The 26,591-nt window shown below is 37.1% G+C and overlaps 1 long non-coding RNA gene across 4 annotated transcripts in view; it reads right to left on the bottom strand.

Moving 5' to 3' along the window:
- LOC127492742 (uncharacterized) overlaps positions 1-15,879 on the bottom strand; it is a 114,800-nt gene extending 98,921 nt beyond the window's left edge. For 2 of the 4 annotated variants that reach the window (XR_007922460.2, XR_011382146.1), the window contains exons 1-2: positions 15,691-15,878; positions 12,858-12,981 (exon numbers count right to left, since the gene is read on the bottom strand). This is a non-coding gene — a long non-coding RNA (uncharacterized lncRNA). Of the gene's footprint in view, positions 1-12,857; positions 12,982-15,690 lie in introns of all 4 variants that reach the window. The other 2 variants (XR_011382147.1, XR_007922459.2) reach the window with 2 other exon arrangements.
- Positions 15,880-26,591: the final 10,712 nt, after the last annotated feature.

The following is a 26,591-nucleotide window of genomic DNA, read 5'->3' on the forward strand; positions in this document are numbered from 1 at the left end:
GTACCTTTCTCTGAAGGGAGGAGAGAACTTCCACTTTGACCATGGCCTTGTCTAAATATGATCAGAATCGGTGAATTCAGGGGGCTTCCATAGCCTTGGCAGCTTATCACAAGAGCCTAGGGTGATTACTGATGCCATAAACAAGAGTGTCAATTTGTTAAGTCAACAACAGGAGTCATTGTGCACTTACTCCTCATGTAGGATCTCTGTCCTTAGTGCGCTGTACATTGAGATTTAATGCTATAACTAGTACTCAAACAGTATTTTTCACTTTATGTTCCTGCGTGGGTGCAAACTGTTGAAATCTTTACTTAATGTATGCTGAACTGATCTTCTATATATAAAGAGAATCGAAAATGAATCTTGATGTGAATGGAAGGGGAGAGGGAGTGGGAAAGGGGAGGGTTGTGGGTGGGAGGGACGTTATGGAGGGGAAGCCATTGTAATCCATAAGCTGTACTTTGGAAATTTATATTCATTAAATAAAAGTTAAAAAAAATAATGGCTGAAATTTCAGATTCTAGATATTTGAAGAATTCCTCCCTTTATAAACTGAAGAAATAAATGTAAAATAATATTTACACTTAATATGTGTACTTTAGGCCATTAATCATGAGAAATATACAGTGTTCATATCCCACAAAAATATATCCCCAGCACTAAAACAAGGGTTCTTTGGATCATCTCCATCTGTAGATTCATAAGTAATCAAGCTCTATCCAAATATAAAAATTCTAGACAGTGCCTTTTAAAATTAACGAATGAGAAGGAGGAAATTCCAAGAATAAATCAGCAAATAACTTATTTCTGATCTCCACAGGACTCCAAGCTCTAGCATCCGAGGACAGTGTTCAGACACTGCATACAAAACCTTCTAGCCAGAGGTTCTCAGTGTTTCCAAATACTACCCATCCTTTCTCCTTTGTCCAGTCTCACAAGGGGAGTGGAACTTTCAGGAGAGCTCACTTCTTCCTCCCTACTTCTACAGGCTTCTGATCTCTTCCCTTTACCACACTGGACCCCAGAGTCTCTACCTTCCTTGCCAGGATTCCATACTGATCTTATTCTTCCTTGGGACCATTATTCTTATTTATCAGAGAGCTGGATTATTGCTGATTCTGGAAGGGGATTCTGTTGTCTTCCTCTATCACTGTGAGCCTTGAGCCCCATGAAGAATCAACTCAATTCAGGATGAAATTACAGTCTTCCTCCTTCTTATGGCCTTTTAAGGTATTTGATTGGTAAATTCATCACCATATTTTTTTTTTCCTTCAGGGAGCTTTTGCTAAATTCAGACCACTGAATGAATAATAAGGACTATAATCCATAACTAATAATTTCATTAAGATATTTTGTATTATGAGCAACCAAAAATGCTAATTTGTAATTTAGAAATTCATGAAAGTCCTTTTTAATCCTGATTTCACTTGATTATCTATTCCTTGGAGACATTAATTCAAACAATGCAGTGAAAACAAATACATCATGATCATTATATTTATGTTTAGCTTCTGTAAAAATTACTGTGATGAGAAGAGCCTCCTTTGTCCTTATACATTATTTTCTTTATGCATTCCTGTTTAGACTAATGATTCCCCCTAAGGCTTACAAATAATTAATTTTCATTTTATCAAACTACCCTAATGTGATTGCCTAATTTCTCAAGAATGAGCTTTTCTTTTCTTGGCAGATATACATCGCATTTAACACTTCTCCTGAGTTTTTGCTTTCTTTTGTTGTAATGACATAAAAACACTCATTTAGCAAGAAGAAATTGAAAACAAAAGGTGTCAAATTAACTGCTTTAATTTTTGTTAACGTTTCCCCGCACTGCAAAGTCAGCCAACATGTCCTAAAGAGAAAATAGAAAAGCTAAAACTACTGAGTCACAATACAAGTAAACTTGGAAATGTTTTATTATTAAACTAATTATATCTTTTTACACTTCTTTGCCTTTATGGAAAGAAAAAGATTGTGTGGTTCTTATTCAAAATAGGCTAAACAAGTTTCTTACCAAATATTCTTTTAAACAGATAATCTTGTCTCAAATTTGTCTTGAGATTGGGAAATACAAGGAGAAGCATAGGGAATGTTTCTATAATATTTTTTCTCTCCTCCTGAACCTCTTTTCATCTGGTGAACACTAATTAAAGTATATGAATAGGGAGAGAAATTAAAACATTGTATTTAACTTTTAGTTCAACAGTTGACAGCTCTACAGTTAAGTCTGAGCTTCTCAAGTCAAAGGACATAGATTACTTATGAAATTCTAAAATAAATTTATGGAAGTACTCTATAAAAATATACTAATTGGGCACCCCCACAACTATTTTCAGATAGATGTAGTGGGACAATGTAAAGTGACTGCTAAGTATCTTGTACACTGCAGTTGTTTGCAACATTCCCTCACTGTATAGCAGCCTATGGTTTAGGTATGTATGAACCCAGCACACTCTGATGATAAGCATATCAAACAGGCCTAAGACAACAAGAGCATGCAGTTGCCTGGCTATATTGAAGTAAGACAAGGAAAAGCAGTAAAAGAAAATAAAATCCTTCTTAACTGGTTCAGTGTAATTTGCATTGGTTCTTTCTAGGTTGTTTCAAAGCGAGAACAGGTGCTTTTATTGCTGCACCAGAACCTTTCCTCCAAGAGTATTTGTGGCTTCCACTCATTTTCATCTAAGTGGCTAATTACATTACTTTCTTCAGTCCCTGGGAATTCTATACTGGAGTTAAATAACATTCCCCAGCAGGATTTGGGCAAGATTTCAAGTGTCTCTGTATTCTTATGTGACTCAGAAATGGGTCTTGGACATACAGTGCATACTTGAAACTGACAAAATCGGAAACTCGCACAGCCACCTGTCACTCAGAGCACCAAGCAAACCTGTTTTTCCAATTACACTTCTCAAGGTGTAGATCAGAGTTCAGGGCACCTATTTTAAGTCCCTTGTTTGTTGACCCTTCCTTGCTCTTCCCAGGGGTGGAGAGGTAAATTGCCATGGAAGTCTCACAGATGTTTCCCAAATACATTGACTCTGACTTTTCAGCTCCAACCTTTTTGGAGGTAAGTATCTGTTTATGATCTCATAAGAACCCTCTACCTCGTATTTCATAAATGCTGCTTAAGATGTCTACCACTTGTCTTTGAAATGTGAGAATATTCATCACCTGATTTTGTTATCATTAATTTTCTGGTATGTAAGTTAAAACAAAGGCAGAAAGAGTACTCTTTTAACAACTTAGTAAATGTGACACAATCATTCTTACCTGAACAGCAATAGGATTTCCTCCAAGTTGAAGTCATGTATATGTTGAGATATAGTGTGGAGTAGCTATCTTAAGTTAACATACTTATTTTCAAAGTAGAGTACATTACATATAACATATTATATTTCTTAGGATTTGGGATTTTTCTGCTTTTTGTTTCCTTACTACCAATCATGAAAATGTATATTTATTAGTTTCATTGCAGTTCAAAGGCTAAACAATGTTCAAACTTGCTAAAAGTCAATACAATGCATGAGCTGATTAGCTTTACATGCTTAAATGTTTGTAGATGTCAGACATTATACTCTTATTTATAAACAAAAATATTTATTTACTTACATAAAATATTGCAATCAACAATTATGAGACTATTACTTAACATATCTCCCCTTTTGCCTAGCCATATTAAGGTATAATTGTCATATAAAATTGTGTGTGTTTACAGTGTATAGCCTGATCTTTTGATATATAAGGTATATATAGTGAACTGATTGAATCGAACTATTTAATATATTCAAAATCTCACATGCTTATCATTTTTGTATTGAGAACGTTGGTAGCAGATTCCCTAGATAATTTTCAAGCACACAACACATTTTTATTAACTATAGTCACGATGGTGCACAGATCTCCAGAACATACTTATCCTTACTGAAACTTTGAGCCGTATGAGAAACATCTCACCATAACCCTCAGCCCCACCCAGAGCCGCTGATTCTATGAGTTCAACCAAATTTCACACATGAGTTAGATCACGCAACATTTGCCTTTATATGCCTGACTTATTTTACTTACTATAATGTCCCCCAGGTTCACACAGGTAAAGAAAATATTATATGTGTGTGTATAGATAGATATGTAATATTGAAAAATTATTCAGCTTTTAAATGAAGGGAATACTGTTATTTCTGACAATGTAGATGAACCTGGAAGACATTAAACTAAGTCATACAGTTGGCTCTCTGTATGTTTTTTTGAGAAATGTTTATTCAGGTCCTTTGACCAGGTTTAATTGAGTTTTTGTTTTCTGACTGTTGAGTTTTATGGCTTCTTTATATAATTTGGCTTGGGACTCCTTTTCAGTTGTATGGTTTGCGAATATTTTCTTGCATTCCATAGGTTGTCCTTTGATTCTGGTAACTGCCTTCATCTGAAATACAGATGAAGGTAGTCTGTGATGAGCACTGGCAACCAAGGATAAAGGTTCAAAACACAGATCCAGAAACTAGCCAGAAAAAAAATCGGAAGTAATTATCTGACTTGTTATAAGTTTTTCTTAAGATTTATTTGAAAGACTGAGAGAAAGAAGAGACAAACTAAGAGACAGAAAGATCTTTCATCTGCTGCTTCACTCTCCAAATGGCCACTATGGCCAGGGATAGGCCAGATTGAACCCAGAAGCGTGGAATTCCATCAAGATTTCCCACATGGGTAGAAATGGCCTAAGTACTTGATCATCTTCTGCTTTCCCAGGCACATTATCAGTGAGCTGGATCAGAAGCAAATCAGATAAGACTTGAAAGAGCACTCCAATATGGGATGCCAACACAAGTGGCAGCTTAAGCTGTTACACCACAATGCCAGCCTCTACTTTCAAATAATTGTACGTTCACAGAAAATTATCAAGATTGAACAGAGAACCCATATACAGTTTTTCCACTGAATCCATCTTATATAACTATATTGCAATATCAAAATGAGAAATTGACTTGACAACACACTTTATCATGTGTTAAGATTCATGTAAACACTATAGCAATCAGGATATTTATTTATTCTATTATTACAAAATTTATCTGTGATGCTCCTCCTATTCTCTAATTCTGGTAACAACCAATCTGTTCCTCTTTTCAAACATACATTACCCTATTCTGGCCATGAAAAAACATAGCTAATTCAAATAGAAGAATATTTACAAAATACCTTACTCCCTAAAAATGTCAAGGTCATCAAAAACAAGGAAAGTTTGTGAAACTGTCATTATGTAAGAACACACAGAAATAGCAATAACATATAATGTGGAGCCTTGACAGTATTATGAAACAGGAAACAGATTTTTGGTAAAAACTAATAAGTTCAAATGAGTGTATGTTTAGTTCATAACGATAGACCATGATTGGTTTATGGTTCATTGTGGCAAATGTGCCATACTAGTGCAAAGGTTAATAATAAAGGGAATAGGGCGGAGCCAAGATGGCGGAATAGTGAGGGCGCGCACCGATAGTCCGGGAAAATTTAGTTTAATAAAAGGGGAGTTACGGTAGCCGCAGAAAATAGAACCAAACAAAAATTGCAGGGGAAACCCTTCTGAATGGAGCAGGCATGAATCGGACGACCTACTGGGAGAACAAGGTCGCCCACCCCACGGAAGCAAAGTCGCGGGACCCAGCCGCAGAAGCCCCAGGGTCTGCGCGACAGTGCTCCAAGGAGAGTGCACGCCACACAGAAAACAGCGGGGAGACTTGAGACGCTCAGGGCTCCAAGTCCACACATCGGCACTGGAAGGGGAGGTGAGCTCAATAACCCGAGACATTGGTGGGGAAACGGGGGTCAGAATCTAGAGGGGGGCCGGAAAGTGCAGCAAACTCACTACCGGAAAGAAGGAAAAAAAAAAGCTTCGGGGTTTCTCTTCCCCCTAACCTTGCAAAGGTTACAAGCCTGCAAGACTTGAAGAATTCCCAAGAGACAAAGAGCAGGCCTCCTCTTTGGATTTACATATCAGTGGGGGAGAGTTAAGGAACTGAGTCACTACAATTCAGTAGCCTAGGCAACCCAGTGGGAGTCCAGAGGAGCCAAAGACTGGAAGCTAAATACCATCAATTCTGCACAGCCCTGCCCTGCAGTGTTACTTACCCCCTGAATAAATAAAATAAATAAATAAATAAAAAGAGAGAGATTTACCACGCATAACCTGAGGGTGTCACCTTTGCACACCCTTAACCTGGAAGAACCAGGCAGAGCTCTCAGGCCCCACCCATCTCAAGCCTCCAAGGCTCCTCCAACAGCAGGCAGTCCACTTAACACGGACACAGTATAAAAAAAAAAAAAAAAGAAAAAAAAAGCGCACAGTGACGCAAGAAGAATTAACTATGCCGAGTAACAAACACAGAAATAGAGGGAGCAAGATCAACGACGACACTATGATGCCTCCAAATAAGCAAAACACCCCAAGCCAAGAGTATGAAGATGATGAGATAGAAGAAATGCAAGATACGGATTTCAAAAAATTTATGATAAGAACATTTAGAAGTTTTCAAAAGCAAATCCTTGAACTACAGAAATCCTTAATGGACAAGATTGAAAATCTTTCTCGTGAAAATGAAATTTTAAGGAAGAGTCAAAATGAAACTCAGAAACTAGTAGAACAGGAAAGTGTAATAGTCAAGAGAAATCAAAATGAAATGAAGAGCTCAATAGATCAAATGACAAACACATTAGAAAGCCTTAAAAACAGAATGGGTGAAGCAGAAGAGAGAATATCGGACTTAGAAGATAGAGCACAGGAAAACATACAGTCAAACCAAAGAAAAGAAGAGGAAATTAGAAACCTGAAAAATATTGTTGGGAATCTACAGGATACTATTAAAAAAACCAACATTCGAGTTCTAGGAGTTCCTGAAGGGATGGAGAGAGAGAAAGGATTGGAAGGCCTTTTCAGTGAGATACTAGCAGAGAACTTTCCAGGTTTGGAGAAGGACAGAGATATCCTAGTACAGGAAGCTCATAGAACCCCCAATAAACATGACCAAAAGAGATCCTCACCACGACACGTGGTAATTAAACTTACCACAGTGAAACATAAAGAAAAGATCCTAAAATGTGCAAGAGAGAAACGTCAGATTACTCTCAGAGGATCTCCAATCAGACTCACAGCTGACTTCTCATCAGAAACCCTACAAGCTAGGAGGGAATGGCGAGACATAGCACAGGTGCTAAGAGAGAAAAATTGCCAGCCCAGAATATTATATCCTGCCAAGCTCTCATTTGTGAATGAAGGTGAAATAAAGACCTTTCATAGCAAACAGAAATTGAAAGACTTTGTGGCCACTCGTCCGGCCCTGCAAAAGATACTTAAAGATGTGCTACACTCAGAAACACAGAAACACGGCCATCAATATGAAAGAAGGGAAAGGAAGAACACCTACCAGTAAAAGAGCATGGGAAGCTCAAAGCATATACTAGAAAATATTTCCGGGAAAATGGCAGGGCAAAGTCACTACGTATCAATTGTCACATTGAACATTAATGGTCTGAATTCTTCAGTTAAAAGACACCGTTTAGCTGACTGGCTCACAGAACACAACCCAACTATTTGTTGCCTACAAGAAACACATCTCTCTAACAAAGAGGCATGCAGACTGAAAGTGAAAGGTTGGAAAAAGATATTCCATGCCAACAGAAACCAAAAAAAAGCAGGTGTAGCCATATTAATATCAGACAAAATAAACTTTAATACAAAAACTGTTAAGAGAGACAAAGAGGGACACTATATAATGATTAAGGGTTCAATTCAACAGGAAGATGTAACTATTATAAATGTATATGCACCTAATTACAGGGCACCGGTCTATTTAAAAGATATGTTAAGGGACTTAAAGGGAGATTTAGATTCCAATACAATAGTACTGGGGGACTTCAATACTCCACTCTCAGAAATAGACAGATCATCCGGACAGAAGATCAACAAGGAAACAGCAGATTTAATTGACACTATTGCCCAAATGGATCTAACAGATATCTACAGAACTTTCAACCCTACATCTACAGACTTCACATTCTTCTCAGCAGCGCATGGAACCTTCTCTAGGATTGATCACATACTAGGACATAAAGCAAATCTCAGCAAATTTAAAAGAATTAGAATCATACCATGCAGCTTCTCAGACCACAGCGGGATGAAGCTGGAAATTAGCAACTCAGGAAACCCCAGAAAGTATGCAAACACATGGAGACTGAACAACATGCTCCTGAATGAACACTGGGTCATTCAAGAAATCAAAAGAGAAATCAAAAACTTTCTGGAAGTAAATGAAGACAACAACACAGCATATCAAAACTTATGGGATACAGCAAAAGCAGTATTGAGAGGCAAATTTATAGCAATAGGTGCCTATATCAAGAAATTGGAAAGGTACCAAATAAATGAGCTTTCAGCGCACCTCAAGGACCTAGAAAAACTGCAGCAAACCAAACCCAAATCTAGTAGGAGAAGAGAAATAATTAAAACCAGAGAAGAAATTAACAGGATTGAATCCAAAAAAACATTACAAAAAATCAGCCAAGCGAGAAGCTGGTTTTTTGAAAAAATAAACAAAATTGACACCCCATTGGCCCAACTAACTAAAAAAAGAAGAGAAAAGACCCAAATCAATAAAATCAGAGATGAAAAAGGAAACGTAACAACAGACACCACAGAAATAAAAAGAATCATCAGAAATTACTACAAGGACCTGTATGCCAGCAAACAGGAAAACCTATCAGAAATGGATAGATTCCTGGACACATGCAATCTACCAAAATTGAACCAGGAAGACATCGAAAACCTAAATAGACCCATAACTGAAACAGAAATTGAAACAGTAATAAAGGCCCTCCCAACAAAGAAAAGCCCAGGACCAGATGGATTCACTGCTGAATTCTACCAGACATTTAAAGAAGAACTAATCCCATTTCTTCTCAAACTATTCAGAACAATCGAAGAAGAGGGAATCCTCCCAAATTCTTTCTATGAAGCCAGCATCACCTTAATCCCTAAGCCAGAGAAAGATGCAGCACTGAAAGAAAATTACAGACCAATATCCCTGATGAACATAGATGCAAAAATCCTCAATAAAATTCTGGCCAACAGAATACAACAACACATCAGGAAAATCATCCACCCAGACCAAGTGGGATTCATCCCTGGTATGCAGGGATGGTTCAACATTCGCAAATCAATCAATGTGATTCACCACATTAACAGACTGCAGAAGAAAAACCATATGATTATCTCAATTGATGCAGAGAAAGCATTTGATAAAATTCAACACCCTTTCATGATGAAAACTCTAAGCAAATTGGGTATAGAAGGAACATTCCTCAATATAATCAAAGCAATTTATAAAAAACCCACAGCCAGCATCCTATTGAATGGGGAAAAGTTGGAAGCATTTCCACTGAAATCTGGCACCAGGCAGGGATGCCCACTCTCACCACTGCTATTTAACATAGTTCTGGAAGTTTTAGCCAGAGCCATCAGACAAGAAAAAGAAATCAAAGGAATACAAATCAAGAAGGAAGAAGTCAAACTATCCCTCTTTGCAGACGATATGATTCTGTACTTAGAGGATCCAAAGAACTCTACTAAGAGACTATTGGAACTCATAGAGGAGTTTGGCAAAGTGGCAGGATATAAAATCAATGCACAAAAATCAACAGCCTTTGTATACACAAGTAATGCCATGACTGAGAAAGAACTGCTAAGATCAATCCCATTCACAATAGCTACAAAAACAATCAAATACCTTGGAATAAACTTAACCAAGGACGTTAAAGATCTCTACGATGAAAATTACAAAACCTTAAAGAAAGAAATAGAAGAGGATACCAAAAAATGGAAAAATCTTCCATGCTCATGGATTGGAAGAATCAACATCATCAAAATGTCCATTCTCCCAAAAGCAATTTATAGATTCAATGCAATCCCAATCAAGATACCAAAGACATTCTTCGCAGATCTAGAAAAAATGATGCTGAAATTCATATGGAGGCACAAGAGACCTCGAATAGCTAAAGCAATCTTGTACAACAAAAACAAAGCCGGAGGCATCACAATACCAGATTTCAGGACATACTACAGGGCAGTTGTAATCAAAACAGCATGGTACTGGTACAGAAACAGATGGATAGACCAATGGAACAGAATTGAAACACCAGAAATCAACCCAAACATCTACAGCCAACTTATATTTGATCAAGGATCTAAAACTAATTCCTGGAGCAAGGACAGTCTATTCAATAAATGGTGCTGGGAAAACTGGATTTCCACGTGCAGAAGCATGAAGCAAGACCCCTACCTTACACCTTACACAAAAATCCACTCAACGTGGATTAAAGACCTAAATCTACGTCCTGACACCATTAAGTTATTAGAGAACATTGGAGAAACCCTTCAAGATATTGGCACAGGCAAAGAATTTCTGGAAAAGACCCGGGAGGCACAGACAGTCAAAGCCAAAATCAACTATTGGGATTGCATCAAATTGAGAAGTTTCTTTACTGCAAAAGAAACAGTCAGGAGAGTGAAGAGACAACCGACAGAATGGGAAAAAATATTTGCAAACTATGCAACAGATAAAGGGTTAATAACCAGAATCTACAAAGAGATCAAGAAACTCCACAAAAACAAAACCAACAACCCACTTAAGAGATGGGCCAAGGACTTCAATAGACATTTTTCAAAAGAGGAAATCCAAATGGCCAACAGGCACATGAAAAAATGTTCAAGGTCACTAGCAATCAGGGAAATGCAAATCAAAAGCACAATGAGGTTTCACCTCACCCCGGTTAGAATGGCTCACATACAGAAATCTACCAACAACAGATGCTGGCGAGGATGTGGGGAAAAAGGGACACTAACCCACTGTTGGTGGGAATGCAAACTGGTTAAGCCACTATGGAAATCAGTCTGGAGATTCCTCAGAAACCTGAAGATAACCCTACCGTTCGACCCAGCCATCCCACTCCTTGGAATTTACCCAAAGGAGTTTAAATTGATAAAGAAAAAAGCGGTCTGCACCCTAATGTTTATTGCAGCACAATTCACAATAGCCAAGACCTGGAACCAACCTAAATGCCCATCAATGGTAGACTGGATAAAGAAATTATGGGATATGTATTCTTTAGAATACTATACCGCAGTAAGAAACAACGAAATCCAGTCATTTGCAACAAAATGGAGGAATCTGGAACACATCATGCTGAGTGAAGTAAGCCAGTCCCAAAGGGACAAATACCATATGTTCTCCCTGATCGGTGACAACTGACTGAACACCAAAAAGGAAACCTCCTGAAGTGAAATGGACACTATGAGAAATGGTGACTTGATCAGCATAGCCCTGACTGCTAATGGACAACTTAATACATTATCCCTCATAGTATTTTTTTTTGTCTGTTCTACTTAATATGACTGGTTTAATTCTGTAATTATCACACAGTTATTCTTAAGTGTTGAAAATTAACTGAAATGTGATCCCTGTTAAACATAAAAGTGGGAATAAGAGAGGGAAGAGATGTATAATTTGGGGCATGCTCGGGCTGACTTGCCCCAATTGGTAGAGTTGGAAACATACTAGGGGATTCCAATTCAATCCCATCAAGGTGGCATGTGCCAATGCCATCTCACTATTCCAAGTGATCAATTTCAGTTCACAATTGATCATAATGAAAGGACTAAGAGTCAAAGGGAGCACATAAACAAGTCTAGTATCTGCTAACACCAACCGATAGAATAAATAAAGGGGAGAGTGATCCAACATGGGAAGTGAGATACTCAGCAGACTCATAGAATGGCAGATGTCCTAAATAGCACTCTGGCCTCAGAATCAGCCCTAAAGGCACTCGGATCTGGCTGAAAAGCCCATGAGAGTATTTCAGGCATGGAAAGCCAAGACACTCTGGCAAAAAGATCTCTGTGAGTGAGATCCCAGTGGAAAGAACAGGTCTTCAAAGAGGGAGGTGCCTTTCTCTGAAGGGAGGAGAGAACCTCCACTTTGACTATGACCTTGTCTAAACAAGATAAGAGTCGGAGAACTCAAGGGGCTTCCATAGCCTTGGAAACTCATGACTGGTGCATAGGGAGATTACTGATGCCATAAACAGGAGTGTCAATTTGTAAAGTCAACAACAGGAGTCACTGTGCACTTACTCCTCATGTAGGATCTCTGTCCTTAATGTGCTGTACACTGAGGCTTAATGCTATAACGAGTACTCAAACAGTATATTTCACTTTGTGTTTCTATGGGGGTGCAAACTGTTGAAATCTTTACTTAATGTACACTAAACTGATCTTCTGTTAAAAAAAAAAAAAAAAGAAAAGAAACTATCAATTCCCAACTTGACTCTCACTGGGATTAAACATGACAATAGGTCTGATCTGATTTCATCATCATTTAAAAAAAAATCATCTATTATTTTTCACTTTATGTTTCTGTGTGGGAACAAACTGTTGAAATCCTTACTTAAGGTATACTAAGCTGATCTTCTGTATACTAAGATAATCGAAAATGAATCTTGATGTGAATGGAAGGGGAGAGGGAGTGGGAAAGGGGAGGGTGGTGGGTGGGAGGGACGGTATGGGGGGGAAAGCCATTGTAACCCATGAGACGTACTTTGGAAATTTATATTCATTAAATAAAAGATAAAAAAAAATAATAAAGGGAATAGGTGTGGGATGCATGGGGACTTTCTGTTCTATTTTTATAATTCTATGGATTGGAAATTATTGTAAAATAACAATTTCCTTCAAAAAATGAAGAATAACTGTGGTATGAGGGTTAAGTGAATTGCTCAGTGCCACCCAGATAAGAAAAAAAAAAAAAACAAACCTGAGTTTGGGTTTGGACGCACGACTAGCGGCAGACTTTGCTCCCGTGATTTAAGCAGGATTTGGTATGGTAGTGCCACTCTGTCCTTCAGTGATGCTTCTGTAGAATTACAGCCTACTGGATTCTGAAAACAAACGGTACTGCGTGACATAGATCTGCTTACCAGGAAAAAGGGATTTTTAAAATCATCTGTGGTAGAAACCTTTCATTGTGTCTCCAAAGAATTTAGTTGATTAAGAAAAATGCACACACAAGCACACAGACACATACATATATACCCTATAACCAGTTACCAAGAAACATCAAAATCTAAGTAAAAATTTGAGACATTTTGCAGAATATTTTGTCAGAATATTAATTCTAACAGTGAAGTACTTTAGAAGTAAATTTACTTATTTTTGATTTGATATATTATTTGATTTTATTTATTTATTTATTTTGATTTGCTTTGATATATTATTTGATAATACATAATCTTTTCATCCTATTTTAATAAATGCTGGACAAATATTTAAAGAATATTGGCTAATGACCCCAAATTATTAATTTCCTCAAGGACCAAGTCATTATTCTGCCTGAGGTTTTTACCTGGTTTGTCTCACTATTATTCTAAGTAAAAACTCTAGTCCCGAATTTCATTATTTTCTCCACAAAGCATAAATAAGTTTAGACTTTTTATCCTTTCTACTTTGTTTCCCTCTCTCCTATATGTTCAATCTCCCCACGTACCCCTTAGAAATAGTTCCCTTGTTCAATACTGCTATCAGCAAGCTGTAGCGATATAAAGGGTCTGATAAAGCAATTAACACCAGGGTGTAAATAGCTGACAAAACCTCAAATGTGTTATGTTGTGAGAAATATTTGTGCATTAGTAAAATGCAGAGCATTTCCCCTCAAATATTATAATTTAATGTCAGAATTTTAATAAGAAGAGAATAGGAATAGTTTTGGAGTTACGGTCTGGTCATGTTCCCTTCTAGTTTTGTCCAATTCAACAGATGATGTATGGAGCAAAATATGACAGGTTGTTAGAATTCAGATATTTTGGACACAGGTCTTGGCTTCCATTGACTTATGTAATGGCAAAAGGAACTACAAAAGAAGCTAAGGATGCCCATCAAAAGTAGAGAAGTATAGAAGGATATAAATGAATGGGGAAGGTACAAGGAATAAACTGCCAGAGAAAGCAATATTTGTGGGCTGAATGACAATTAATACATAGTACTATAGTATGAGACAGAAAACATGGAAGGGAACCCAACCTTATCTTCCTGGGATAAACCCCACTTAGATTTGATTGAAATATTCTCTTTTTTATGTATTAGTGGAATTGCCTTGGCAAAGATTTTGTAATGTGGTTTGTCAAGGGTCATCACAGATATTGACCTGTAGCCATCCTTTACTATATCTCCTGCATTTTGATATCACAGAGTTATTGGCTTTGTCGGGGTTGCATTAGGGTCTGAAGCCCATGAGTACACCTTTCATTTATCACAGTGTGCCTTCAAGTGATATTCCAACTTCAGCATTATAGCAAGAAATGAGCACCTGACCCATCACATCGCAAGAGCTCTTTATTCATTATTACATCATTTTTTAAAAATTATTTGCCTTTTCCAAGTAGAATGTGAGATTCAGGAAAGTGGTATTTTTGTAGGTCCTTGTCAATCATTTGGTTTCAAAGAAACTGAAGGGCCCAAATGCCTAAGGAACAATCTATTCCATAATTTCTGTATTGGGATTCTTAACATATAATTATGTGGTGAAAGGGACTTAGTCCTCACTCCAACTCAAGAAACCACTTAAGGAAACTGACAGTTACCGAAACACTTACTCTAAAAAGAAGCAGAAATCATTTTTCAGGCATGCTTTTCCTTGGATTTAGCTTTCCTTGGATTTAGATAAAGAGTTGGAAATAATAGCTTATGGCTTTACTTGCACCTTTATTAGGAGGGTCTATTTATGTCTATTCTTCCTAACACAAGGTAGAAGATCCAGTAGAATCATGTGTGCAGCCTTAGAGATCCATGTCCTAGTTAATATAAAAATACTAATTGCATTTATCCTATCTTCCACTCACCCTCTTTCTTCAACCCAGGACATCAGGTTACAGAGAAATATATTGCATAAGTTACAGAAATAGATTTACTTCTGCAAAATGATAGAGTTCACTTTGGTGGGTAAGCCAGTTTCATTACAATTTTAATTACCAAAGTCATTCAAGCAATATATGGTAAAACTGTAATGGTCTGCTTATTCCCTGCTGGAGGACACAAAAGTAGGAGATTTACATCACAGATCTCTCATTTTTAGTTCCCAAAACATCAAAAAAGGAAAAAGAAGGAAGGAAGGAAGGAAGGGTGGGAGGGAAGGAGGGAGGAAGAGAGGTAGATAAGGTAGGAAAAATAATCTGTAAGGGCTCTAATTTACTTTAAAAGCAAAAAGAAATGGTAAATGATGAATTACATACTCAGAGATCCTTATAGTTTAACAGTTTGCTTCTGAATCCAAATATAGTTAACTGATAGGGAACTGTCAACACTTACAATTTTACATTTAATCTTGCAACTTGGGCTTCTTTTCAAAGTTTTCATATTTTAAAAACACATGGTTAATTAGGATAATATATGTTTCACTAAATATAATAACACCTTCAAGGGAATGAACTAGGTGAGCTTAGCACTAACTTAAAATTTAATGGAGTGTTAAAAAGAATACAGAGATACTGTGAACCTGTGAAGGGATGTGAGTATATGCATGTATGTGTGTTTGGTATTTAGAATTTATTTTCATTAGTAAATATTATTTAAATAATGTTTCTTTCATCACTCACCTATCAGAATCCATAAACTAAATGTTGAGAATAAGGCCCATGACCTTATAGTAGCTTACTTTCTGTTCTTCCAGCATCCTACATTTAGAACATTAGTCTCATCCATGTTAAGTGCCACCTTGCTAAGCCAAGACTTCCATTAGGTCAAGATTAATGTAACTAATGAGCAATCTCTGCCTGTGTTTGGAAACTTCCCCCCACCCAGTCATTTATACTCCCCCTTTGTGATCTGTCATTATGACACAGTCACCCTTGAGATAATGGATGTTGAGCCAAGTTTAGCAACCCTGTCATAGTCATAGGACTGATTTTCCTTTCTCTCCTCTACCTCACCCCATCAGTCCCCACCTTCTGGGACAGCATTTACACTTGTGATTGTTATTAACTTAATAAATCCTACTTTGAATGCTTCTTAGGAAAAGACATAACACTTATTCAAAAGTCGCAGGCACTGGCCTTCATTTACTTAGCTTCCTGGTTATGCTCAAATACCTCCTCTGCCTTACAGTTAGACACACTAACGAGAAAACAGCTACTAATTCCTTCCCCAAAATTCTTACTGATGGATACATTTATAGGATTAATTCCAAAGAGTTTTGCAAAAAAAAAAAATTTAAAAAATGTTGGAGATAGTGTAGGGGGGGCTTGTCCTAGAAATAATCAAGAATTGGGTAACAAACACTAGGAAGTGTAAAGCAGCTTTGTCCCTCTTTCTGTTTTATTGCTTGTGAACATAAGCTTCAGCTGAAAAATCAGCAAATCACACAGCAATTGGGCGTTGTTGGACTGATTTTTGGAGCAGATTTGATACAGTTAGAATAGCACTTCCAGAAAATGAGATGCAAGTGTAGAGAAAAAAGCAATGTCATATAAACTAGCTTTTAAGAAATAAATTTACTTACTTTATATGAAGAGACAGATTTAATATACAGCTTTTTTTCAAAGAAGCCTTTTATTTAATGAGTACAAATTTCATAAGTACAATTTAGAAACATGATGGTTCTTCCCCCCATACATGCCCTCCCACTCCCAATCCCATCCCACCACCTCCTCCCTCTCCCATCCCATTCTTCATTAAGACTCATTTTAAATTAACTTTATACACAGAAGACCAACACTATACTAAGTAAAGATTTCAACAATTTGTACCCGCATACAGATAAACAATTTTAAGAACATAACAATACTTCTCACCCTCTCTCGTCCTTTGTTTCCTTTCTTTTAATTTTTGTGAAAACATACTTTAAATTTACTTTATAATCAAAAGTTAAACCCTCCAATAAAAAATTCAACAAGTAGAAACAACACTGTTTCTCAGGGGTATATAAAAGGGCTATAAACAATAATCAAATCTCAAGATGTTAATTTCACTCATATATACCACACTCTTTTGTATTGTATATATAAGCTACCACATACCAGAGAAAACATGATATTTGTCTTTTTTGGGGTTGGCTTATTTCACTAAGCATAATGTTCCCAAATGCATCTGTTTTGTTGCAGAAGACAATATTCCATTCTTTGTTTATGTGTGTGTGTGTGTGTGTGTATCACATTTTCTGTATCCAGTCATCAGTTGCACATCTGGGTTGATCCCTATCTTAGCAATTGTGAAGGGAACTGCTATAAACATGAGGTTACAATAACTCTTTTATATTCTGATCTCACATCCTTTGGGTAAATTCCCAGGACTGAGATGGCTGGGTCATATGGTACATCTATTTTCAAATTTCTAAGGAATCTCATGCTGTCTTCCATAGTGATTGTACCAGTTCGCATTCCCATCAGCATTGTATTAGGGCCCCCTTTTCCTTACATCCTCATCAGCATTTGTCATTTTTGCATTTTTGGATGATAGCCATTCTAACTGGGGTGAGGTAAAATCGCCTTTGCTTGTTTTGTTGCTGTCAAGTTTCTTGAGCTTCTTATATACTCTGGATATTAACCCTTTATCAGATGTACCTGGATGGAGTAAGTGATTTTTAGAGGAGTTTAACAGGTACAAAGAACAGACAATGGCCTGGGAGAAAATGTACTAGGTTCTGGGTATGGTGTTGACTTTCAGTCTCTTATGTGAGATGAGTTTAATTTTCGTTGGGAGATGAAACAAAAGAGAGGAGACAAAAGGGCCTTTGGAAGATTCGGTCTTTAGGCAGAAAAGAGGATCTTCAGGGAAAAGACTCTTGCAGCATCTGCTCTTTCCCAGGGGCTTTCAGTTTAAAACAATCAGCATTCTGGAGCTGGTGTTATTGTATAACCAGTAAAACCACTTCCTGTGTCACCAGCATTCCATATGGTCACCAGTTTGTGTCCCAACTGCTCCATTTCGGATCCAACTCCATGCCAGCTCCTGGGTTCTGCCTGGCCTAGCCCTGGCCATTCAGGCCACCTGGGGAGTGAACCAGTGGATGAAGATTTCTCTCTATGTATGTCCCTCCCTCAATGCAACTCTTTCAAATAAAGAAATAAATGTTGACAAGCATCCTAAGGTACCATGGTCTGGGATATGTTCTTGAACTTTTGGGCAACAAACCCTTCCAGGAAATCATAGTTTGTGGATCTAGTTCTTTATCTCACAAATGCTGGGATGAGACTCATAGGAAGGGAATGTGAGAGTCGAAAAATAAAGTGATATTGTCCTTTTTCTTTAAATATTTATTTATTTATTTGAAAATTGGAGTTACACCAGAGAGAAGGAGAGGCAGAGAGAGAAAGAGGTATTCCATCTGCTGGTTCACTCCCCAGATGGCTGCAACAGCTGGAGCTGCACATATCCAAAGTCAGGAGCCAGGAGCCAGGAGCCAGGAGCCAGGAGCTTCCTCCCAGTCTCTCACGTGGGTGCAGGAGCCCAGGGACTTGGGCCATCTTCTACTGCTTTTCCAGGCCATAGCAGAGAGCTAGATCAGAAGTGGAGCAACTGGGTCTCAAAAGGATGCCCATATGGGATGCCGGCACCTCAGGCCAGGGCATTAATCCAGTGTGCCACAGTGCTGGCCCCGTCCATTCTTAAGTAGTTCTTTCATTTTTCGCTTGCTTTCCCCCCTCATTTTTAAACCTCCCAAAACTAGAGCTCAAAGAGCCAGACTGTGAATATGTTCAGTGTAAAATTGAGTTCTAGTAATTTTCATGAATCAGAATATTCTTTTAAACATTTATTCTTTCAGATACTTTTCATACTACAAAATCCCAATCTCTTCTGCTTATCCAAAATCTTTCTGTGAATTGAGAGTAACATAAAGTTCTATACTTAAACCCCAAATGTTTCATTGCTTCACCTGGATTATAGCTCATTAGAGTAAGTTTACATTGCCATAGTCCTAACATGGTTTATGTAATAACTAAATTTATGTACTTAATGTATTGATTAAAAGTATGGAAGATCAACTGGACTTAGCAAGGTGAAGTTCGGCATAAGATTTTCTATTTTTCTATCTCATATTCTTGTAATTACTGCGTGGCCTTTATGAAGAAAAGCGTTTTAACACAGAACATTGAAGAAAACAGAATATAGTGGGTTCATTTGTAGTCTGTCACTCTTTAAAGCAATGTAAGGGTAGGAAGAGAACAATTAGATGGTGGCAAAAAGTAAATCAAGTTATCTTGATATCTTTTTATGTGGTAAAAGGTTTTCCATGGCTCCACTTACACATTAAATCTACTATTTTCAAGGTGGCTTTAACTTTCAGAACGGAAAACTACAAAATGAAGAATTACTCACTTCAAAATTCCCTTTAGCCCACAGAAAGTAAAAGCACAATGCCGGATTTAGGATGTCAACACTATAATTCTATTATGGGTAACCTGAAGATGCACAGTTAAGTCTCAAACTGTCGGCTAGCCCTCTGACCAGACTTCTCTAATGCCTTCCATTTGCAAATGCATTTGCAAATCAACTGCTCATATTCCCTTCTGAACACTTGGCAACCCTTTCATGAACACCAAAGGACAAACATTTATTTAAAACACTATTTTCAGATTAAGGTAAATTAGTGATTACGGTAATACTGAGGATTTTCTCTTCGGTCTAAAAATATAAGAAATCAGGTTCACATACAATGCATATTTTCATTTAAGGAATGAGAAGATGTTATCATTAAAAACGTTTCCCATCATCTTTCATTATTCAAGAGTAGCTTTTATTTAAGTATGGGTTTTCATCAGTTCCATTTGTATAATTTCACATGGTTTGATTTTCTCTGTGACTTTTTTTTGGTCCCAAGCTGCCTGCATAAATGATTATATATTACATCTGATAAATGATTGATGATTCCTCTCTAAACTATTTTGCCTATTAGAGCAAGTTTCTCCTAGCTTTACACCTCCGTTAGCTCACAGCATTTACAGTTACATTATAAGATTAGCCAAAAATGCTTCCAAACATTTAAAAAATATTTTTCCTGAAATTCCAAAAAAGAAAACTGAAAGTAATTTTTATTTTTCTATGAACCCCTAAAAGTTTGGCCCACACATAGAACAATGTGGTATAGCTCACCCTACTACTCCTATATAAAAGGCAATTCTGCTATCCCATCATTCTTTCATTTAGTATCCCCTTTTACCTTTAAATGTCCTTATTTAATTTGCATATGTATTGGTAAGAATATTTAGCTCCCTTACACCAATCATGTTCAATAGTGAGAATTCCTCAGTTTTATATTTATCCCACAAATCCATTCCATAGACTACAACTTTCATATGTGTACTACATATTATTTTAAATAATTGATATGCTATTTAGTTTTGGTACATATTCCTTTTAAAATTTTATTTAAGGTCTATAAACTTCATGGATTTCATATATATAGATTCAGAAACATAGTGATACTTCCCTCCTACTCATAATCTCACCCTTATTCCTCTTCCTACTCCTATTCCCTCTCAATTTTTACAAAGATCTATTTTTGATTTACTTAATACTCATAATATTAACCCTACACTAAGAAAAGAGTTCAATAAATAGTGTGAAGCAAAACACATTTTTCCTCAACAGTAGAGACAAGCGCTGTAAAAAAAAAACATCAAATCTCAAAATGTTCATTTCATGTCAATACATTACATTTGAGGTACTCTATTAATTACCACAGATCAGGAAAAAATTCTGGTATCTGTATGTTTGGGACTGGCTTATTTTACCATGTATAATCATGTCCATTTTTTTTTTTTGCTGAGTAGTATTCCAAAATGTATATAAACCATATTTTTATCCAGTCATCAGTTGAGAGACATCAGGGTTGATTCCATATCTTAGATCTTGTGAACTGAGCTGCAATAAACATGAGGGTACAGAATACTCTTTCATATACTTATTTCATTTTGTTTGGGTAAATCCCCAGGAGTGGGATGGCTGAGTCATATGGCAGATCTATTTTCAGATTTCTGAGGTATCACCATGCTTTCTTCCACAATAGCTGCACCAATTTACATTCCCACCAACAGTGGATTAGGGTACCTTTTTCCCTACATCTTCACCAGCATTTATTGTTCGTTGATTTCTGTATGAGAGCCATTCCAACTGGAGTGTGGAAAACCTTAAAAACAGACTTGGTAAGCAAGAATATCCAAGCTGAAAGACAAATATATGTAAACTTTTTAGTCAGACAAAAAAGGAAGAAGGAGGAGGAGGAGAAATTAGAAAAATTAAAAACAGTGTTGGAAATCTATGGGAAATGACCCAACATATGTGTCATAGGAGTTCCTGAAAGTGTTCAAAGACACAATAGATTAGAAGGACTATTCAGTGAAATAATTACAGAAAACTTTCCTAATTTGGGGAAAGAAAAGTACAGGAGGCACATATAACTTCTTATAGACGTGTCCTAAAAATATCTTCACTGTGACACATTGTAGTCAAACTTTCAACGTAGAACATAAAGAAAAGATTCTAAAATGTTCAAGAGAGTAATGCCTGATTACTTTCAGAGGATCTCCAATTAGACTCACAGCTGACTTCTTATCAGAAACCCTACAGGTTAGGAAAGAATGGTGAAGTACAGTTCAAGTCTTAAGATAAAAAACCTGTCAGCCAAGAATACTGAACATGGCAAAGCTCTCATTTATGAATTAAGGTGAAATAAAGACCATCCACAACAAACAGAAATTGAAAGAATTTGCCACCACTCACCTAGCTTTACAAAAAATCCTTAAGGATGTGTTACACACAGCAACACAGAAGATTGTCATCATTATGAATGTGAAGGCAGAAAATCTCCCAGTAAAAATACTAAGCAAATCCAAAGCAAAAGATAGGAATATTATGGGAAAATGGCAGGGTCCAGTTGTTATTTAACAAAAGTAACGTTGAATGCAAATGGCCTAAATTCTCCAACTCAAAGATACATGCTGGATGAATGGATTAAAAAACAGGACCCATCAATTTGCTGCCTACAAGAAACACATCTCACCAACAAAGATACATGCAGACTGAAAGTAAAAGGACAGAAAAAGGTATTTTATGCTAACTGAAAGCAGAAACAGCAGGTGTAACCATCCTAATTTCAGACAAAATAGACTTTAACACAAAAACTGTTAAAAGAGACAGAGAAGGGCACTATGTAATGATTAAGGGATCAATTCTACAGGAAGATGTGACTATAATAAATGTACATTCACCCAATTTCACCTTGCTATTTAAAACAAATGTTAATGGATCAAAAAGGAGACATAGACTCCAAATACAACAGTAATGTGGTACTTCAACATCCCACTTTCATAAATGATACTTATTCCTAATTTGGAATCCCAATGATTGGTTCTTCTTGTGACCACATTAACTGTTAATGGAATAAAAACTAGCAAGACCATTGGTTATTTAACCCTACATGCTTATCCTCAACTTTGTACTTTTTTCTCTTGGTAAATTTCAGTTCAAGAATAATCAGATCCAGATGATTATCAATATCACATGTTTCAAATTCTTAATTTCTTAGCTCTTTCCATATAATTTAGCATTCAATTGGTTTGAGGTGAAGAAATTATATTTTTAAGAAGTAACTCTTTAAAAAATAATCATGACTTGAGGACCAAAATTGTCTTGGCTTTGTTCATCATGGTACTTAAGTTTTGGGGATAGTGTGTGTTATGATATTTTGTGGCTACTATTTTTCCTGTGATTTAAAAACTAAGATACAAAAAGAAAATGATCTATATCTTGGGATCTATCCAGTTAAATGATAAAGCAATGATTGAGCTTAGCATTTTATTATCAAAATGCTGAATAAATATATTTTTTAAAGCATCTTGTTGGGGTCAGGGTCAGACCAAGACTTGGGTCCTTATTTATTTATTTATTTTGGAAAGGCAGAGTTAGACAGTGAGAGAGAGAGAGAGACAAAGAGAAAGGTCTTCGTTTTCTGTTGGTTCACCCCCCAAATGGTCCCTATGGCCAGTGCGCTGCGGCTGGTGCGCTGCACCAATCCGAAGCCAGGAGCAAGGTGCTTCCTCCTGGTCTCCCATGTGAGTGCAGGGCCCAAGCACTTGGGCCATCCTCCACTACCTTCCCGGGCCACAGCAGAGAGCTGGACTGAAAGAGGAGCAACAAGGACCAGAACCCAAGGTGCCAGCGCTGCAGGCAGAGGCTTAGCCAAGTGAGCTGCGGTGCCAGCCAAGGGTCATTTTTATTTTTATTTTTTAGATTTATTTATTTATTTGAAAGTCAGAGTTACACAGAGAGAGGAGAGGCAGAGAGAAAGGCATTCCGTCCAATGGTTCACACCCCAGATTGCAGCAATGGCCGGAACTGCCCTGATCTGAAGCCAGGAGCCAGGAGATTCTTTCGGGTCTCCCACATGGGTGCAGGGGCCCAAGGACTTGGGCCATCTTCTACTGCTTTCCCAGGCCAAAGCAGAGAGCTAGGTTGGAAGAGGAGCAGCCGGGACTAGAACCAGCGCCCACATGGGATGCCAGCACTTCAGGCCAGGGCGTTAACCCACTGTGCCACAACAGCCTCCAAATGTGCTATATTTGTTCAGAGAAGAAAATCATGGAGGGTATAAAAGTCACTCTTTCTTTAGCATATCATTATTTAGGACATAAAATTTCTGAGGTTGCTTGTGGGGAATCAGAAATAAATAAGACAAAGCTCCTTATCTTTAGAAATTCTTGTGTAGGATAAACATTAACAATAAACAATAATGTTATGATATTTACAATAAACAATAATGTTATGGGAAAGATTATTTGTGCCCATGGTGGTTGCGGTGATGTGCAAGGAAGGAGTCATGTAAAAGACGGCTCTGGAGAACAATCCCTTTATGTTTTGGAGGCACCAGGTCACTTATACATCAATCCTGACAGCCGTCAGATACTGGGAAACTCTGAACAAAGCAAAAATCTTGTACTATGAATCAGCTGGGAGGATTCCCCAAAGGACTTGAGCATCATTCAGCATATCATCAGAGGTAGGGGCTCATTCCAAAACTCATATAAAATGAACTATTATATCACCGTTAAAGATCATTTGAGGCCTGCGCCGCAGCTCACTAGGCTAATCCTCCACCTGCAGCGCCAGCACCCCGGGTTCTAGTTCCAGTTGGGGAGCCAGATTCTGTCCTGGTTGCTCCTCTTCCAGTCCAGCTCTCTGCTGTGGCCCAGGAGTGCAGTGGAGGATGGCCCAGATCCTTGGGCCCTGCACCCCATGGGAGACCAGGAGGAAGCACCTAGCTCCTGCCTTCGGATCAGCGCAGTGTGCCGGCCGCAACACGCTGGCTGTAGTGGCCACTTTAGGGGTGAAACAACAGAAAAAGGAAGACCTTTCTTTCTTTCTCTCTCTCTCACTGTCTAACTCTACCTGTCAAAAAAAAAAAAAAGATAATTTGAAATACAGTTTTAATTCACTCATAAATAAGAGCATCCCATTTTAAAATGAATTTATGATGCTAGTGATGTAAGTTGACATAATCTCTTTCTAACAGAAGAAAGTCACAGATTTAACTTCTCAGTGATGTGTGTGGCTATCAATAATTACGATGGGAGGAATTGCATTCCAAATCGAGATCGAAATATCATCACTTAATAGACCTTAATCAAGGTAGGAGAAAACATATATTTATATATCAGATAGAATTTAATCCTGTTGTTTTTAGTTGTTGTTCTGCCATGTATTTTCAGAATATTATTTTTAAAGATCTTACTTTATCATTCTAAAAATACTACTACTAAGCATTTCTCAGTAAGCCTTACATCCCTCATAGGGTAGATCCTGTATGACATAAGGAATAATGTAAATGTACCTTGACAAGTGTAATGCTGGTTGGGGACAGAAATGAAGAAAAGAAATGCTTGATGCTACCTTAGAACTAGAAATATATTCGAGATAGAGTCGGTTATGAAGACATCAGTGTCTTATAGAATAATATGATTCCATTACTTTTTTTCAGAATTTAGCATATTAACTACATTAATGTGGTCTGCACTCCTCAAGGCAGACTTGAATGAAAGCATAATATTGACTCAGAACATTTTAGCTATCAGGTTAGATAAAATAATTAAATTAGAATTAGATAAGAAGAGAAGAGCTTCAAGAATCCAACTGTAAATAATGGCAAATGGAAAAGCCCTTATTTGATAAGCACACATTTTATTTGTGTACAGAAATCTCATACTATATCTCACAATATGTACAATTAGTGTTAATCAAAAATTTGAATGTTTTAAAAGGTATGGTAAATAAAAATACTTGAAAAATAATTAAAAGCATATTAGATTATAGAACAAAAAAGAATGATTTATGGACAGAGGTTATCAAGGGAGACTCTTGCATCTTTATTCTCTAACACTTTTAAGAATGAGATGAGCTAGTACATGGCTAGTACATGCAGAGTATGACATTGATAAGACAGGCATCATAGGTTGAGTACAGTATGGGTGTCTTAAAGGAAGGTAAGAAGGTTCACTTTTTATTCAATAGGTAAATAGAGAGCGAGTGAATATTTCCAACCAGAGATGCTATATGATTGAAACTGGGCTTTAGTTGTATCGCTATTATATTAAGATAATAATAATAACAATAAATATTCTTTCTGCATTTTGTCTGATTAACTGTGTCAACAAACCTGAAAAAGTTTTCAGGAATTGTCACAATTAAATATTTAAGAAACTCAAGTATAGCCTTTCAAATAAAGCCTTCTTTGCAGTACTGAAGAATTGGAATTCTCAAATTGGATCTCTAACACCTAAGCTGTGAGGATCTGTTAGAAAATGAACTTCTAAGACAAATCTTCCTCTCCAGAATCCTAATTTACACCTTTTTCCTATAATTTGACATTTTGAATTAGGACTTATTTTTCTTATAAGAAATTATTCAAGATAAGGAATAACATTCTTATACAAAAAGGAAAATAAGGAGTTAAACATGAAATGTATACATTGTGTCTAAAAGAAAGTAATGGTACTATTTTTCAGCAATTATTTTTTATTAGCCATTCAGCATTTGCAACAGGAATACACTGAGTTATTTCCCTAAAGCAGATCATTTTTCTCTCCATAAAATGCAACTCTGAAGGAATAAGAATTTTCCTAACTGGGAATTGAAAGTCACATGTGGCAGTAAAGTTAGAGTGCTTCCTACAATACCAAAACCCCAGAATGCACAAGGCAAACCTGTCACTGCTAAGGCTGTGTGCATGCATTCAAAGCACATTGGTGTAAGAAGAAATTATCTGGGAAATTACTTATGCACAGTCACTTTAAAAAAAAGTATTTCCTTGACTTTTAATGGAAAGCCTTGCATAGAAAGGGATTAGGTGATCACGATCTTAGTTTCAAGTTAAAACTAGAGGTGCCAGCGCCGCGGCTCAACAGGCTAATCCTCCGCCTAGCAGCGCCGGCACACGGGGTTCTAGTCCCGGTCGGGGCACCAGATTCTGTCCCGGTTGCCCCTCTTCCAGGCCAGCTCTCTGCTATGG

This window comes from Oryctolagus cuniculus, chromosome 14, assembly GCF_964237555.1.
Source record: "Oryctolagus cuniculus chromosome 14, mOryCun1.1, whole genome shotgun sequence".
NCBI lineage: Eukaryota > Metazoa > Chordata > Mammalia > Lagomorpha > Leporidae > Oryctolagus > Oryctolagus cuniculus.